The sequence below is a fragment of the Canis lupus genome, chromosome 6, assembly GCF_048164855.1.
Source record: "Canis lupus baileyi chromosome 6, mCanLup2.hap1, whole genome shotgun sequence".
Classification (NCBI taxonomy): Eukaryota; Metazoa; Chordata; class Mammalia; order Carnivora; family Canidae; genus Canis; species Canis lupus.
This window is the reverse complement of record NC_132843.1, coordinates 74,359,186-74,373,711: the sequence shown is the minus strand read 5'-3', so window position 1 is coordinate 74,373,711 and position 14,526 is coordinate 74,359,186. Positions and strand designations below refer to the sequence as shown.

General features: G+C 44.5%; 1 long non-coding RNA gene across 1 annotated transcript in view; it reads left to right on the top strand.

The window, feature by feature from the left end:
• LOC140635916 (uncharacterized) overlaps positions 1–14,526 on the top strand; it is a 55,853-nt gene that overhangs the window by 2,968 nt on the left and 38,359 nt on the right. The window contains exon 3 of the long non-coding RNA XR_012033258.1: positions 2,510–2,612. This is a non-coding gene — a long non-coding RNA (uncharacterized lncRNA). The remainder of the gene's footprint in view (positions 1–2,509; positions 2,613–14,526) is intronic.

Sequence of the window (14,526 nt, the reverse complement as noted above, 5' to 3'; positions counted from 1 at the left end):
CTGGGGGGAATAGAGCTGAGATGCAGCCCCTGTTCTGGAGGACCCCTTAGGGGGAGACAGATGCACAGGCAAATAACTGTGGGACAATATAACAAGTGCAATAGTCAACGTGTGAATCAAGACACAAAAGAGGAAGGGTGACCGAACACAGGATGTTTGGTGTTGGAACTAAAATAAATGCATTGCGTGTCCAAAAACAGGGTAGCATTGATATGCAGTTAGAACCAGAAGAAGCATGTTGCTAGCATGGAAAGAGTTTATCTGCAGAAGTATTAACTGGGGAGCTGAAGAACGCCAAGTACTGAGTACGAAGTCAGGTTGAGCCCTGGCTGTGCTATCGAGGACCTGGGTTCGAACCTAACTCACCATGTCCCAGTTGTGAGCCTTGCACAAGTCCCTTATACCTTCTTCAGAACTTCAGTTACTACTTTCCTAATATGGGAACAATAATGCCCACTCTGCAGCATCCATATGGGAGTAAGATTAAGACATGGAAGGAAATGTCCTCTGGAGTCACCACAGTGATACACACATGATAGGTAGCATTTTTATATCATGGGAAGGGAGGGAAAAGAATAGAACCTTGAAGTGTGAGGCAGGTGGGTCCTGTAGACTGGGGTTCCACTGGGAGGAGTTTGTGATTAATGTGGATGCTGAAGTTTCCCAGACGCAATGGGCCTGCAGAGTGTACCGCGTAAACACATCATCCTTGCCTTGGTCTGGGGCGCTCAGAGTTTCCATGCTGTAGAGTTGGCAGTATGGCTGTTGACAGTTTAAGAATGGTTGCCTCTCTTGGAGATTGAGTAGCTGTTGAAAACTAAAGTACAATTTGATTTTTGCTGTCAGATAGAGTTAGACCAGGAGAAATTTTCTGTAAAACACATGTGCAGTTTGGGGATGATTTGTGATCATTGTGGCTTCAGGTTTTACATGTTTTGCACTTGCCATGTTGATGTACAAATTCAATTTCAGTTCTGACACTCAGAAGACACAGAGGCCTAATTGTGCGTCATACTCTTTATTAAACTTGTTTCCTGATGATGCCGAGAGCTTGGAGCTACTGATTTAAATGTGTTCAGGTATTACTGGTAACAATGAATGGAGATACATCCAAGGGGGTTACTTGCCTAGGGTACAAGCTTGCCCTCTGCAGAGCAGGGTGCGTGTGGGTTTGTTGTCAGGCAGAGGAACCCAGCATCCGAGCAGAACTGGGTGGCATGAGGCCCCAAGAGACCAAAGCCATAGAATAGGGGAAGAAAGTCTGAACTTTAAGCAAGTAGAGAAGCAAACAGAGGGTTATTGTACCTGAAGCTTACAATGAAATGAATCAAGAGGTTGAAAGGTGCTAAGATTCATTTTAAGTGTGAGCACAGAGTGTGACATGTGTAAAGGAAAGTAGAAGGGGGAAGGGAGGGGGGATTTAAGCTGTGGGGAACACAGGAAGCATGGGGGGCTTGCTCTCCTTTTAGAGCCACTGCACCTGCAGGGGTGGACCTGACTGCCTGGAATACGGGTGGAGGCGGATCTAGTTCTAGAGAGTGTTTGAAATTTCTCCAGGAGAAGTACATCCTTACACTCAGCATTAGTTCAGCCAATATTTCTTGAGCATCTATTATGCAGAAGTCATTATCCTAGACTTTTGGGATACATCAGTGATGAAGGAACCCCCAAATCCCTGCTGCTGTAAGTTAGCATTCTAATAGGGTATGAAGATAAAGGAAAATAAGTCATAAGCATAATAAACAACTAAAGTATGCAGTATGTTATAAAAGGACCAGTGCTGTGGAGGAAGAAAAGAGAGTTCAGGGTTTGGGGAGAGTATGGGAGTGGGCACGGGATGGGGCCAGATGAACTTTGCATTAGAAAACTAGGGGAAGCCTCTTTGAACAATGACTTGATGTAGTAGGGGAGTGAGCCAAGGAGCCTTCCGAGGAAATATTGGTCAGGTCTGAAAGAATAGCCAGGAGTAAGACTCAACTGGGCGATTTGGTAAGTAAAACATTTGGGCTGGAGGGGAGTGAGTGGGGAACCTGGATAGCAAATCAGTAAGAAATGAGGTCAGAGAAGCTGGGGAAGAGGACAAAGTGCTACAGGGCTTATAGGAAATTATAATAGGGATGTTGGCTTTTACTTTGAGGTCAAGCATTGACTAGTTGGAGCATTCTTTCTTAGGTACAAATGTCCCTAGGACAAATGTGTACCTTGGGTGACCAACTGCTAATTAGGAAAGCATTTGTCAAGGAATGTCCATCTTTGTTGGTAGGATGGAACTAGAACTTTCAGAGCTTCCTCCCTGTGCTAAACTGATGAAGAGGAATGGAAAGGTAATCCTGGGATATCTAACCCAAACTCATCTAGCTCACTTGCATTCATATCTCTGGAATGAAAGCGTTGAAGTCCCATTTAGATTTCCTTTCATTATTGATCTGCATATGGCAGGGTGCCTGTTGATGGAATGTTGCCTCTGTAGTCCTCTTGCAACTGTGCTTCTCTCTCCCCTCCCTTTCAGGTCGGGAGGCACTGGAGCACTCCAAGAGGGACGGGGTGAAAAAGCGTGAGCACCAGAGGAAAGAACTGGCAACCAGCCTCTGGCAGTCCCAGGAGCCTAGCAGGTCAGCACCAATCGTGTCTTCCTCCCTCTACCCGAGATGATCTCCACACAGCCAGGGGGAAGAGACAAAGACAAATAAAGGACTTTGGACCTGCTGTTTACTTTCAAGGTGTTGCATTTGGTAGCCTGTCAAAAGATAATTTCCTAGGAGGCTTGATCCAGGAGGACAGAAAATCAAACTTGGGGTTTGTGGGGGGATCTGGATGTCTGGGGGAGGGGGGCAATTGAATCCCCAAATGTTACTGGCTGGACAGCTCATTCTTAACCCAAGTCTGGAAAAATGTTTTTCTTTTCAAAAAATGTGTTGGAAGCCTCTTGCCTTGCTTATCTAATGTTGTTTTAAGGACAGAAAATGCCAACTACATGTGTGTCTTTAGGAAATTCTGGGAAATGAAATAGAATATTCCAAGTCAAACTTAATGGTTCCAAGTTGAGGCCAGGCATTCTCTTGGGAAATCACCTTGTTCATCTCTTTGAGATTAGGTAGGACTGAATCCCTCCCAAGCTGGAGGGTGTGAGAGCTGTGTGTGTGTGTGTGTGTGTGTGTGCACGTGAGCACACGCATCCGCAGGTATATAATAAAGCCATCTCCCAGACTTCCACAGGCTTCCTCACTGGGAAGACTTGCCTCTATCCAAACGAAGCTTCTTTTGCTCATAACCCCTAGTAAGCAGAGTTTCTAATGGAATAAATGCAAAGCAGTAGCTTCAACCTTCCTTCGGATGGGCCTGGCTTCATTATATGGAGTCGAGATAGACGATAGTCTACACACTATTATTTGAGACACTCCTAACCCCATGTATTTCCTCTGTGACCTATTACAGTGCCCCAAATAGCATTACAAGCAATTCATTTCTTTGCTCATTGAAGCCTCATTAAGAGACAGGCTATTAAAATGTAAATATCTGCCAGATAGTAAGCTTCAGGTAATGCCTTTTTGCTCTGTTATGACAGCTAGTTTGGGCTGATGAGATTCTTTAGGGAAGAAGTCTTTGAAATCCTGCAGAGGTGGATTAGAATCTTGGTTCCACTATCTAAGAGCTGTGTGATTTCGGCAACTTCTACAGCATCTCTGTTTTCTCTTCTGAGAAATGGGGGAAAATAATCCTGGCCTTCACTTTTGCCTGAAGATGGAATGAAGAAATGAGAATAACACATTTTCCACAGTGCTTGAAACATAATAAATAAATAACATCAGTATTATGGTTAAGTGCTTTGGGATGGAATCTAGGATGATTGGGGGCAGGGTTACTGGGAGCAGTACCAAAGCTCCCAAGGAAGAAAAGACCTCCATCCTCCAAAACCTTTATTTTATTTCCTTGGCTGGCCCTCCCCAAGAGCCCCGTCTGGAAGGTGTATGCAGGAAAATGAATGAGTAGAGAAGGAAGGATTCAAGTTTTTGTTTCCTCCACGTCCCTCAATTACTGTTCCCTGAACATTACCATTTTTCCTCTCTCCTTACTTTATCATGATTTTCTTGACCTACTACCCAGAGAACACTGAAGAAAGAAACTTGGCTTTTAGCACGAGGATCCCATCACGTGGGCAACGGGGCAACCAGATGCCATTCTGAGTGCTGCATCAGAGTGGGTGAGACTTGGGCCTCATAGCCCTGGCACAGCCCAGACTCCATTGTGCCAAGGCTCATGCTGCGTGATCACGCTGCTTCCTCTTCTGAAGTCTGCTGTATCCACAGATTTAGGAACCAGCTTGATGGAAGAGAGTGGCCACTGGGGAGTTTTGGAGCATCAATCCGTGCATGCCATCTGTGGCTAGCTTTATATAGTGCAGGGGAAAGGGACAGATCGGGATAGAATGGTTGGCTTTGTTTGACTTCGATGGGAGGGAGGGGGGCAGGAGGAGTGAGGATGCTAAAATTGCCTGGGAGTGGGAGATGATCATCCGTTCTCCCCCACTTTTTTCCTCCACTGTGTTGGAACCAAAGTAGCCTCCAGTTTCTCTGGAGAGGAAAGCAGAGGCAGTCACATCTGGCGATCTGATGGTCATAGGAGATAGCGATGTGGGCTTGAACTGGTGGATTGTGAGACAATATAAGAGGTTGCTGTTATTGCTGGATAATAGGGAGAAAGATAAGAGGCAGGATGCTACTGCTGGGGGTCATCAGGTCATCCCCTGTCTCCACAGGTATGAAACAAATCCAGATAGCTGGAGAACACTTGGGTGGAGATCTCTCTTCTTCATGTACTGCAGGAAAAAGGCTGCACTCTGCAGGGCTGTGTTTCAAGGGGATACGTTTACTCGATAATCTTAGGACCATTGGATCTCAGCTCTGCAAATGAAAGTATTAATTCTGTGCCACACAGGAGATAACTACTCTGCCTTTTTGGTCAAGAGATAACCCAAGATAAAGAGTTCCAGGAACATGCTTGAGATCTAGTGGGTAGAACTGAGCATTGCACCTGTCCTGAAATCCCAGCTCTTACATCTCCCTTTCTGAGTGGTTTTCTCCACCACTGGGAGTAGTAATCGCTCTCCCCTCTTCTTCAGGCCAACTGGATACTTCTGCCATCGTACAGGGTACGATGCCCTCCCTATTAGACTGTGAGACCTTTGAGGGCCATGTCTATTCTATTCATCATCATATCTTCTGTACCCTGCTCTGTGCCTGAAGGAAAACAAGTGATCTCATCTCAAACCTTCCCCAGGCTTGTAGGGTGGGGAGGGGAGTCCACGGCAGAGGGGCCCCTGGACTTCCATCAAAGTTTAGAGCAGCTCGTGCTAATGACTTTTCAGCCTTTCGGGAACATTCTCTCTCTTTCAATAGATTCAGTCAGAACTGTTGTTGGTAAATGACCCAGTGAGGTTTCCCTGGAAGGTTATCTTGAAGTTGGAGGGTTCTCTTGGTCTCTACAAGAGAGCCTTCACCAGGATCAGTTTATTCTTTCAACTTTCTAACCCTACTTTGAAAAGAAAGGCTTCACATTAAAAACTTGATGGAAGGGGTTCCCATTCTCAGTCCCTGTTTCTAGAAAGGATGTTACTATTCTTTGAAATATTGCTTTCCTTATGTTTTTCTCCTTTCCAGAAGGATTAGTGAATCTCTAAGTCCTGGCATGTGCCTCATGTTTTAGTAGGTTTCCAAAAAAGATAATTATACTCAAAGTGCAGCAACATCTGTGAAGGTATTCGGTTTCTAGATCAGTATAGGTAAAATCATTCTCTCCTTCCCCATACTTGCTCCTTCTGGAACTATCAACTGGTGCGTCTCGTTGCAAGGAGACATGTGGTTCAATCCAGAAAGAGTAAATTATATCAGTTTGCAATGATGTGTCTTTGGGCCTTTCACAGGAACTCAAGGCTCAGTCAGTATGGAGTAAGAAGCTGGTGTTAGTATGAGGGGAACACACTCTTAGCTTAGTGCCTTCACATATTACCCTGGTGATCTCGGGCAAGCCCCTTAACCTCTTTAAACCTCAATTTCCTTACCTGCAAGTACTGCGATAGCAAGTGCTAGAGCCACCTTGCAGCACAATTGGGGATTAAATTTACATGCTTCCCAGGGGCACCAGGGTGGCTCAGTTGGTTAAATGGCTGACTCTTGGTTTTGGGTCAGATCAAGATTTCAGGGTCCTGGGATTGAGCCCAGTGTTGGGCTCTGGGCTTCTGCTCTCTATCCCCCACTCTCTCTCTATCTCAAATAATTAAAAAAACATTTAAAAAAACACTTGAAAAAGATTTAGATGCTTCCCATAAACCTGGTTAATGCTCCAACAGAGAGGGGACAGTGTGTTACTTAGGAGGCAGTGTGCAATGGTGTACCCTACATGGGTTTGGATTAATTCGTTCAGCCATAAGCTTGGATCCAAGCTCTCACCTATTTATTAGCTCTGGAAGCCAATGACCTTCCCTATGTTTCATTTTCTTTGGTTATTAAATGGGGATAATGATATAAATGTCTAAGAATTGGTGTGTGGGTGACTGGTGGTAGCACATGCCCTCCACCGATGTTTCTTTCAGGTACCATCCCATTTGTGCCTGTCACTTGAACTTGATTCCACTAACTCTTTAGATCATAACTCTTTCTGTTTGGTACAGACTAACCAGTTGTGGGTTTTGGGGATGCTTTATCAAAATCTACAGGGCATTCAAGTGAGTTCTTCCTATACTCTTTTAGAAAGCACATTCTAAAGCCCATTTCTTGGGCTCACTATTATTCCATAGGTCTAAATTCATAGACTTTACAAATCATAGGGATCTCAATTCAAATTCCTACAGAGGCCAGGAGACAACCTAAATGTGTGAACTGGCCCATGTAGCAGACACTAGGAATAATGAGGTCTACAGTATTCAATTGTCTCCATCTAAGGGCTTTCAAATTAAAATAAAAAAAAATAAAAACAACTAGAAAAGTACTCTTCAAGACAAACTGCCTGATTTGGCTCAAAGGAGACTAGTTCGAGACTCATATTTTACCACTCTTCAGTTGTTTAGGTTAACCCTAATGTTGGAGGGGCTAGAGTGATTGGTACTCCTATACACCGCTGCTGGGCACACAATTTGGTATGACCATATCTTATAACACAGTGTGACATTATTCTGTAATTAAACATTCACTTTCTCTATCACTTTGCAACTGTAATGCTCCATATACCCAAGAGATACTTCTCTAGGGGGATACCAAGACGTATGTATAAGAATATTCAAAATTTAAAAAAAGGGGGGCTCCTGAGTGTCTCAGTTGGTTAAATGTCTGCCTTCTGCTCAGGTCATGTTCCCAGGGTCCTGAGATTGAGCTCCACATCCTGCTCTCTGCTCAGCGGGGAGCCTGCTTCTCCCGCTTCTCCCGCTTCTCCCTCTCCCTCTAACTGCCACCCACCCTGCTTGTGCTCATGCCTCCCTCAAAAAAAATTCATAGTAACACTGTTCCATAACAAAACTGTAAACAACTCACGTACCCACTGATGGAGAAGTGGGTGAGTGAACTGTGATAAAGTTGGTCATATGTGGAATAATATCTGGCAGATAAGAGGGATAAACTACAGTTCTGGGCAATAATATGGATGAAACTTAAAAATATGATATTAAGTTTTTAAAAGGTAAGGCACACATAATTTATGTAGCATGATGCCAATTTTATATAGTTAAAAACTAAAACAAAACTATGCTTTTTAGAAATGCATCTAAAAGAAAGCAGATGGTTTCCTGTAGCATGGGGCTTGGGGTGTGGGATGGGGAGTGTATGGAACCAGAGAAGACTACAACACTGAGAGGTACAAGTTTCCGTGAAGGTTCTAATTTTTTTGTGTTGTCTGTGGGCACATGGCTGCTTCTTACATTATTTAAAGAAAAAACAAGACAAGATAAAATATTCTTTGTACCTTTTAGAATGGTGTCAGAAACAAATGAGTACTTTAATGGAAAAGTGCTTTGTAAACTCTAGCATACAACATAAACGTAAGGGGTTATTATGATAAAGAGATTGCTAACACTGATAACTCCTTGCTGCATTCCTGGGGCGTTATTATGGGTTATGCATTTGGAGGAGTGTGTGTCTGGGCAATTTGCAAGACCAGACTCACTCCTTCCAACTTCTTGCCATTTCCTCCCCTTCACTCTCTGTACTAGTGAGCATGCTCCCAGGGAACAGACACAGACACACAATCAACAAAAACAAAGGTCAAATTATAAAAGTAAATCTCACACATAATTGCACTTGCCCCTTCCCTACACACACACACACACACACACACACACCTATGCTGTAATCCAGCTAGACATGACTTCTGGATCCTCTGTTATTTTGGGTTATTGATGACACTGTATTTCTCTAATAAAGCAGGTAATAATCACTTTCTGAACAATGATTGATTCTGCTCCCCTATTTTTTCTAGGTTGCAATTAAATAGCCATGCAAATAGTTATATATAATATTACTAAAGGAGAGATGACTACTTTAGGTGAGAGAGAGAAAGATGTTTGGTTACTCTCTATTAGGCATCTGTCTGCCATGTGCCAGGCACTGTACTTGGGGCTGGACATATGGTATGAAAGCAGCCAGCCTTTGGCCTAGGGGGAGCTCGCTGGCAGGTGGGCAATGGGATCACTCTAAAGGTGGTGAAACATCTTGGCTAAGGGGTCTCCTCGGTGTCCTGAAAAAGCACCGACAAAGGAGCCTTATCCAGCCTAAAGAGTGAGGGAAGGGAACCTAGAGGAGGTGAAAGCTAGCTATGAAGTAGGTGAAGTTGGAAAATTGAAAGGATGGACAGCAGGGGTGCCTGGGTGGCTCAGTCAATTAAGCAGCCAATTGTTGATTTCAGCTCAGGTCGTGATCTCAGGGTCCTGGGATGGAGTCGCACTCCAGGCTCTGTGCTCAGCAGAGTGTCTGCTTGAGATTCTCTCTCCCTCTGCCCCTCCTCTCCATTAAATAGATAGATAGATAGATAGATAGATAGATAGATAGATAAATATTTTAAAAAAGAGAGAGAAAAGGTAGGGCAGGCAATGAACAATACATTGAGAACATAGAATACAAGAGTAAAGAGAGAGTATGGCTACTGGGGGCCAGTGGAAGCTCCTGATGGGTGGACTAGAGGGTGTGTGGTTGGGGGAGAAGGGAAGGGGTGAAGCCCGTGAGGAAGGCAGGAGCCAGTTAATGAAAGGCCAAGGCCTTTGGATTTTATCCTAAAGTCAATGGGGAGTCATTTAAGGATTTACCAGGGGAATGACATAAGCAGATTTAAGTTTTAGAAAAATCACCCTGGCAACAGTATTGAATTTTAGGGGAAGGGACCAGAGGCAGCAAGACCATTAGGCAATGGTTTCCCTATTCTTTCCAAAACATTGTCACTCCTTTGGGTCAGGGCAGGGGCCTAACCAAAAGATTCTGTGGGAAGTCATCTTTTATTCATTGCTTAAAATATCAGGTACGAGGCTGCCTGAGTAGCTGGGAGTAGAACAGTGAAGTTCTATTTCAAGTCTTCCTACTGCTTTGCTATCTTGACAAGTTCTTCCCTGGACCGCAGATTTCTCTTCCGTTATATAAGGAAAGGCATTTGCAATGCTTCTTTCTTCTGGAAGGAATACGATGGCAGTTGCTCCTGAAGGTGTCTGAGTTTGTTAGAAAATGGAACCACCCACATGCCATTTATTATTCCTATTTTGGAGAAACATTCAACGTTGCACTCAGGAAAGGAGGACTTCTAGGTATGCTTTCTTTCTCCAAGCCGGGTCACCAAATTCTCTTCCTGCCTCTCCTGATGGCCTCTGCTTCTGGCTCTGAGAACCGTGGGTCCCCAGGGCTTTGTGAAGTCGTGTCTCTTCTTTTTAATAAGATTCATGGTTAATTAACAAATCTTTGGCCTTACTAATAAAACAAGTTTGGGAAGAGATCATTCTGCTTCATGACTCCCTAGGACATCAATGAGGGGACAACAGCTTGAATTGGCTCTTTGGGTCACTTTCTGATGTTTGAAAATAGCCCCTTCCTGTGATCTTTGGCCCAAATGCTGGATTTCTTGAGGTTGGTCTCATTTACAGTGGCTGTGGTATCCACAAATTTTCCTAGTCCAAGAGGACTCCCTGGTCACATCCAAGCCCACCAGCTGTGGTGGTAACCTTGGAAACCAGACACCTCAGGGTGCTTCCCCAAATGATAAGATGTGGCACAAACTCCCATCTCTCTGGCATAGTTTAGACCACTTTTCCATGGAAGCAGGAGCATAGACAAGTGGACGCGGGATCATCTTGGTAGCCTAAGGATCCTTGTGTTGAATTCTTTGGAGTCAAAATAATAGCATGATTGGCACAGAAGGTTGGTTTTCAGAGAAAACATATCTAATATTTAAGGAGTCATAACCATGTGCCAGGCACTGTTTTTGAGCAATTTACATCTATTAACTCATTCAATCCTCATAATAACCCTATGATAATCGGCACTTTACAAAGAGGTGATAAATGACTTGTCCAAGGCTCTTCAGCCAGGACACGGAGGACTTGGGCATAAGCTTCCTTCCCGTTCTACATTCTTCACCTTGGCATGAAACTGTCTCCTGTATAGACTCACAGGCCCAGGATTTTGAAATGACCTCAAGTGATCACATGCTCCAGTCCCTATCTCTAGGCAATTGAGGTTTTGTCATATGTTTTCTACTTACAAAGCAACGAAGGCCCAAGGGGTTAAGTAACTTGTCAAAACATGGAGATATTAAATACTTGGAGGGAAGGGAGTCCCCCTTAAAGGGTCAGAGGAGCGCCACTCCTTGCTGGTTCTTTCCCTTTTATCACATGCCAAGCAAAACATGCACTCCCATTCCTTCTTCAGCAATTCTGCTTTTCTTCCCACCCAGGAGTCGGCTTCATTTCCCCTGATTCTCCCAAGCAGGCCACTCAGACCCAGCTCTGGGTTTATATTTGTTTTTTAAAAAGGTTTTTAGAGCCCCACCTGCCCCTCTTTATGACTTATCGACTCTAAAAGTCCTCCGAAGAGGACTTGGCCAAGGATTCCCTCTGTCCCACGACGAGGCCCCCGTGAGGCAGCAGCCCGGCCCCCGAGTGCCAGGGTCTTGTGGGAGGACCTGCTTGCGTGATGGACTGGAGGTGCCAGGCACTGAAGGAAACTGAGTTCCTGAAAACTGTTTCAGTCAAATTTTTACCACCCACCCTTCTATTTTTGCTGCAAATCAGAGGCAAGTTTAGACATCCAGGATCTAGATGAAGTTATTTTTTCTTTCTCTTCATTCAAGGCAGGTAAGGCACATCCTTTCCATCTAAAGACAATGGCAAACCAGCTTCTGCTCTTCATTCTCTTTCCCAATTAAACTCCAGCTATCCTTCACACACACACACACACACACACACACACACACACACACACACACAGAGTGTGTGTGCCCATCCTGATCTTATGGCTCATATCCCTCCCGGATGGGATAAGGTCAGTCTACAATTGCTGGCAAGGCCATCTTCCAACTTTCTGTGTCCAGCACTTTGCGTCGTTGTCTCCCTCCAGGTACTACTCTCTTGTCAAAGCTACTCCAGAAGCTGATTGTGCCAGGAGGCCTCAGGTCCAGGGGAGGGGTCATCCATGCTCCTGGCTCTCTGTCCTTCCTCTTGTGATCTGTCAGGGTCCTCAGCACAAGAGAAGAGCAGGAGAAACTCAGACTGGTTACCTGTGCTTCACACTCAGGGATATCTCTGTTCTATGAAGCAAAACCGAATTCACAAAACCAAGCTTGTGTTCCTATGGCATTACTCAATCCCATACCCAACCCGTTAGTGGGTCCTACCTCCAGAATAACTCTTGAATCCACTTGCCTTTTTTCCAGCCCCCCCCCCCCGCCGCCCAGTCCCCACCTTAATCCAAGTGACCATCATTTCCTGCTTGGACAACTGCCGTAGTCTTCTAGTTGGTCTTCCTGCCACCATCTGGAACCCCTATGATTCATTCTCCACCCTGTAGCAAAGTGAGCTTTTTCAAAAAACAAATCAAATCAGTCCTTTGCTTCAAAAGCTTCACTTGCTCTTAAATAAAACCCACCTCCTTAGCATGGGGCATCAAACTCTGTGCGATCTGACCCTACCCTAGCCTCTTCTCGCATGTATCCCATCCCGTATGCTCCTCTCATTATGCACCAACCGTGGCGGCCTCCAGTTGGGTCCTGGCACAGGCCAGGCTTGCTACTTTCTGTCCCAGAGGCCTTTGTGCTTGCTCTCCCTGCTTCCTAGTGCTGCCATACCCATGCTCGTAACATGGATTCCCGTTTATCCTTTTGGTCTCAGATCCAACATCATTTCACACTAGAAATCTTCCCTAATGACCAGGTCTACGCTGGTTGCATCTTGGGCTTCTATCTATCAGATCATTCTGTGTGTGCCCTTCATAACATGTGTGCCCACCTAGAATTGTCTTGTTTAGCTATTGGTTTATCTATCGTTATCAGGCCCTGTGATCATTTTCTGTATTTAGAAATAAGGTTAAGAAAGGCAGGGCCAATGTTTATTTGTTTCCCCGCTAAATCCCTTAGGTGTAGAGCTTAAGCATTCACTAAATATTTGTTGAATGAATGAATGAATGAATCATTTTGACTCTGGACAAATCGAAGTTCTCAAGTTTTGGAGCATCTTTTACACTTTGGGTCATCTATTACACAAGCCAAAAGTTTCACATAGTCTTCTGCACATGGGGACGTGTGTGTGTGTGTGTGTGTGTGCGTGCGCGTGTGTGTGTGAAGTTCTATAGAGTCTGGAGATGCACTTGCTCCAGTGTCTGCCCAGGCACCTCTGTCATTGCCCCCAGGCACCTCACCACCTCCCTCACCTGTGGACTTGATTTCCTGCTTGATAACACTCCTTACAGGAAAAATGAATTTGTTTCTGACTCCGGCAATGAGCATGATTAATGTGTTCTCCTTTGAGTTCAAGACCTCAATTTAAATCCTTTCCTGTTCAACTCGATCAGGAAAGGTTGCATTCTGGATCTGTGCAGAAACAAATCCCTGCACTCACAAAGAGTCAATTATTTCTTGTGCCTTGAGGTCTGCCAACTGAATGGAGCATCCCCGTGCAGTGTGGGATCTGAGTCCACACAGGCGGAGGAGACCTTGAATTTGCTCTTCTTTCCCATTGCCATGGACATCAAATAGATTTTTTTCCTCCTGTCACAACTTGTTCTTAGGTTGTGACTTCTTCTTCAGGCTGTCCCTTAGAGTTTGTTGGCATTCATAGCTGACTCAGATAGTATGCATCTGGGTCATAAAATACGTGAAATTCAGGGAACTCATAGATGTCCTAGGACATTCCAGTGACATGGGAGCTCAGAGGCTTAGTTCAATCTCCTAATTTGTACTCGTGTTTTAGGCTGGAGTTAGGCTGCCTGTGTTTAAATCCCAGAAATGAACTCTTGGGAAAATGGCTTATTTCTCTGAAACTCTGTTTCGTCCTCTGTAAGATGGGAATGGTGATAATAATCACCTCATAAGGTCATCACTAAGATTAAGTGAGATAATATGGCTCGGAGAAAGCTCTTAACATCTTTAGCTATTCTTGCCATGGCAATGGAAGAGGACACAGAAGCAAAAGTCCCCAAAAGTCAATCCATTAATGGGAGTCATGACTGTTAGAAAATAAGGCCCTTTGAAGCAGAAATAGTCCGTCTTATCATTTCTTCACTTTGGTTCCAACATGTGAAAAATGGATATAAAAGCATTACCCACCTCAGTAGGTTGTTCTCAGATTTAAGGTATCTGATAAATACGAACTACTTGGGATGGTACTCAACACACATTAATCACTAAATAGTAGTAGTAGTAGTAGTAGTAGTAGCAGCATTATTGGTCTATCATATTTGTTGCTTTTTTATTACTTTAATAGTTATTTTAGATTTTCTAGAACTTAGTACAGGGCTTAGAATCTGGTAGCCTCTCAATAAATTTGTAATGAATGAGTCTCTGAACCAGGAGAAGCCATGCCTCGTGGCCACCAGTTCCATGGCCTTTTCTCCAGATCACACGGCCTCAGGCCTTCCAAAATGGTGCTATTCCCGTGGTGGAGTTAGCTTAACTCAGGTTTAAAATATTAATTAGCACCCCCGAACTTCCCAGGCATTTTCCCTGCAACTGTTCTGTAGCTCAAAATCAAGCCTTTGCCTTTGAGATAGACCACTGTCAGCTTCCGGGGGCAGACTACATTGGTGGCCACCTACCTTATCAACTGCCTGCTGCCTTCTGGCTACTTCCAGTAAATATGATTCGCTCTCCGTTCCCTTTTGTGCATTTGGTCAGCACTCTTGGTTAATTCTGACCCATAATTGTCCAAACTCCTGTCTCCTTTCTGTCTTTTATTTTTACCTCCCCCTGGCTAATTCCGTAGCCGCATGTGCTCTGTGCTTCATCTCTCCCTTGGGTCCTGCTAGACGGGGGCGTTGTTGCTCTGTCTGGGCTCTTCTAGCTAGCTCTGAC